This window comes from Peromyscus californicus, unplaced genomic scaffold (assembly GCF_007827085.1).
Source record: "Peromyscus californicus insignis strain IS unplaced genomic scaffold, ASM782708v3 Scaffold_9__1_contigs__length_137607984, whole genome shotgun sequence".
Classification (NCBI taxonomy): domain Eukaryota; kingdom Metazoa; phylum Chordata; class Mammalia; order Rodentia; family Cricetidae; genus Peromyscus; species Peromyscus californicus.
In genome coordinates this window covers 49,502-53,803 of record NW_026294617.1, presented here as the reverse complement: position 1 = coordinate 53,803, position 4,302 = coordinate 49,502, and the positions used below count along the sequence as shown (strand labels likewise).

The window sequence follows — 4,302 nt, the reverse complement described above, 5'->3', positions numbered from 1 at the left end:
TGGTCACTCCTCTGGAACAATAACACATTTAAGAAAGTTTGCCTATGTCCCAGGATACCAACTAAAGTTCTCGAGTTTTGTACCAGGACAAAGAATTGGATGAGTTAGAAATAGAAATACAGACAATTTATTAGGAAATGGAAAGTACTTCTGAGAATTGGAGTAGGTTGATGAGTTAGGGAAAGCACTGGGCTTTTATCAGTCACCCTTATTTTATTATGCTGGCCCAGAAGGAGAAGGGTTTCCATCCTTCTAACAATTAGTTTCTTCTCTTTTTTAAAAAAATTCATTTAAAAAGGGCCACGGCAGCCATCTTCCAGTAATTCGCCAAAATGATGAACACAAAGGGAAAGAGGAGGGGCACCTGCTATATGTTCTCCAGGCCTTTTAGGAAACATGGTGTTGTTCCTTTGGCCACTTACATGTGAATCTACAAGAAAGGTGATATTGTAGGCATCAAAGGAATGGGCACTGTTCAAAAAGAAATGCCTCATAAGTGTTACCATGGCAAAACCAGAAGAGTCTACAATGTCACCCAGCATGCCGTGGGCATCATGGTAAAAAAGCAAGTTAAGGGCAAGATTCTTGCCAAGAGAATTAACATGCGGATTGAGCACATCAAGCACTCTAAGAGCCGAGACAGCTTCCTGAAGCGGGTGAGGGAGAACGACCAGAAGAAAAAGGAAGCCAAAGAGAAGGACACCTGGGTTCAGCTGAAGCGCCAGCCTGCCCCACCCAGAGAAGCACACTTTGTGAGGACTAATGGGAAGGAGCCTGAGCTGCTGGAGCCCATTCCATAGGAATTCATGGTCTAACGTACAAAAAGAAATGAAAGACCTGTGTCGCGTCCGCCTCGACCAGCAAGGAAGACACAACACCGAGCTCTTCTTCAAGCTGTTTTATTCAGGTCTTTTCAAAATCTGTGTCCTTTGTTCTTCTCCCCTAGGGAAAGCCCGCCCAGCCTTATATAGGTCTCAGACCACCAGCCATCATGCACCACATGGGATTCCTGGATAGGTGCACGTATGCCTTAGCAAGCCGAAATTTAAAGCCAAGCCAAATAAGGAGTTGTTTAACATAGAGAGCACTCGCCATCGGGAAGGTGGGGGGGCGAAAGCCAGAGCCATCTCAAGAATGCAGCTTCACACAGCTCTCTACAGACCTGGACTGTAAAGGGCAAAAAAAAAAATTCATTTACAAATTTTATTTTTTATGGGTGGATGTTTTACCTGCATGTATGTCTGTACACCATGTGCATACAATATCCATAGAGGTCGGAAGAGGATGTTGCATCCTTTGGAAATGAAGTTAGAGATAGTTGTGAGCCTCTCTATGTAGGTGCTGGGAGTCGACCTCCCTCTCACATCTTCTGGAAGAGCAGCTAATGATCTTAACCACTGAGTAACACAACTGGCTTCTTTTAGATGTTAACCTTGATTTATTTAGCTTTCTTTAGTCCCTGATCACCATCACTGCATCAAAGCCTTAATGTTCTTTCTCCCAAACTTTAGCTGGATTGGAATAACAGAGGAATAGTTTATCACATGAACTGAATCACATGATTTGGTGTCTTTGTTTTTAGAGATAATCTGGAGAATTAGATCAGGATTGAGAAACTTTGATTAACCTAGTAACCTAAGAAGGAATACATAAGGAATTATTGATTTTAAATTGAGTCACTGCCCTCTTAAATATGTATATTGTCTTATCTTTTTACTTACATTCAGCTGAATAGAACAAAGACAGATTCAATAAGTAGATCTTTGCTAATTTATAGAACATTATTTTTGCTTCAAAAAATTAAGTCTTATACATTTTTTAAGTTTCTCTCTGGAAAATGGACTTCAGAGAACATGCCTAGCAGAACACAAAATTTGGATTCTGTAGTTGTTTTGAAAGAGTTTACTGATGTCCAGGTGGGCCTTGATCTGGCTATGTCTGAGAATAAGCCTAAAGTCCTGATCGCCAAGTGTCCACCTCTGCAAAGGCTAGGATTAAATGTGCTCCACTGCTATGGCTTAGGAGGTGTTGAGGATGAAACCCAGGGCCTCTGGTGTGGTAGGTAGACACTCTACCCACTGACTAAATCCTCAACATTTAAACAGCTTAAGAAGAGCATAGTGATGGTTAATGCTGAGTGTCAGTTTGAAGAAATCTAAAGTCACCCAAGGGACAAACATTTGAGCTCTCTGCTAACTCACAGACTACTCCTGCTATGAAAGCAGGTACACTGTCTACAGATATTCTCCTCTCTTTCTGTTCCTGTAGACCCTACCCCCTTAAAAAATCCTGAAAGACAAGTAAACAATCATAGGGAATGAACAAACACCTTAAAAGAAACCAAGAAAAACCAAACACACATTTAAAGTAAACTGTTCAAGACTTGGGGGCTGGAGAGCTGGCTCAGCCATTAAAAACACTAGCAGTTCTTTCAGAGAACCTGGGTTTACGTCCCAGCATTCACATGGCAGCTCACACCTTTTTGTAACTCCATTTCTAGGGGATCCGACACCCTCACATCACATATATGCAGGCAAAACAACAATGCACATAAAAAATCATTTTTTAAAGTTAAAAAAGTATACACTAAAAAAAACTTTTTAAGACCTGGAAATGGAAAATAGAAGCAATAAAAATAACCCAAACTGAGGGAATTCTAGAAATGAAAAATTTAGGAATTCAAACAGGAACTATAGAGAAAAGCTTCACCAACAGAATACAAGTAAAGAAAGACAGAATCTCAGGCATTGACTATATGGTAGAAGAAACAGACACATCAGTGAAAGAAGATTCTAAATTTGAAAAATCCTGATACAAAACATCCAAAAAATCAGGGACACTATGAAAAGACCAGGCCTAAGAAAAATAGGAATAGACAAAAGAGACGAATCTCAGCTCAAAGGCCAGAAAATATTTTTAACAAAATTATATAAGGAAAATTTCCTAACCTGAAGAAGGAGATTCCTTTAAAGATACAAGAAACATACAGAACATAAAATAGATTGACTAAAAAAGAAAGTCACCTTGCCACATAATAATCAAAACACTGAACATATAGAACAAAGAAAGAATATTAAATGCTGCAGGGTAAAATATCAAGTAACGTTTTAAAGACAAACTTATTACAACCTCACCTGACTACTCTTAAAGCCAGAAGGACCAGGGCAGATGTACTATAGACTCTATGAGACCACAGATTCCAGCCCAGAATATTATATCCAGTGAAACTTTTACACATCATATATGGAGAATATATTCACAATAAAGTCAAATTTAAATAGTATCTATCTACAAATCCAGCCCCACAGAAGATACCAGAAAGAAAACTTCAAACCAAGGAAGCTAAAAACACCCATAAAAACACAGGAAATAATCTCACACCAGCAATATGAAAAGAAAGGAAACGTATACATACCACCATCAATAACAACAAAGCAGGAATTAACAAGCATTGTTCATTGATTTCTCAATGTACTACCAAACATACTCAGTTCCCCAAGAAAAAGACAAGGGCTAATAGAATCAATGTGAAAACAGAATTCATGATTTGGCTGTTTCATAATGTTGAAATACTCCTCAACATCAAGGATAGACATTACCTCATGGTAAAGGGTTGGAAAAAGGTATTCAAAGCAAATGGACCTAAACAGTAAGGTGGTGTAACCACTTTAATATACAACAATATATAGTTGGAAAGACACTTCAAACTCATCAAAGGAAAAATACACCAAGAGGACATTGCATTTTTTTATTTTCCAACAAAATATTTTTATTGGCTATTTGGGAATTTTCACATAATGCACCCCAATCACAATCAATTCCCAGTCCTCCCTAGTCTGTATCCCACTCTGTGACCTCCTCCCCCCAACCCAAAAACAAACAAACAAAACAATAAAAACACAAGTCTAATTTGTAATGTTCATGTATTCGCTGGAGCATAGTCGACTTCCTTGAAGAAAACTGAGTTCCTTCCCACCCATGTCCCTGCAAGAAGTCATCAGTTGTGGAGAGCTACATTTCAGCATCCTTATCACAATTTTAAGGATTTTTCTTGGATGGCTTCCTGTCTAGGCTTTTAATTTTTGGGTGGGGGTAGGGGTTATTACAGGAGCCTGCTATGACTCTCAACTGTGAGCCTGCAGTTATCAATACCGCTGGAAAAATAGCTTCCTTGCCATGGGCATGGATCGTGGTTTCTGCCCAATGATTTCTGGCTACAGCACAGACCACAGACATCCACATGGTCTCTAGCATCAGCATGTGCCATGGATGTCAGCATGTTCTCTGGTAGCAGAACAGACT

General features: G+C 39.3%; 1 pseudogene; it reads left to right on the top strand.

Moving 5' to 3' along the window:
- The first annotated feature begins 329 nt into the window (after window positions 1-329).
- Window positions 330-815, top strand: LOC128105851 (60S ribosomal protein L21-like; annotated as a pseudogene).
- The last annotated feature ends 3,487 nt before the right edge of the window (window positions 816-4,302 follow it).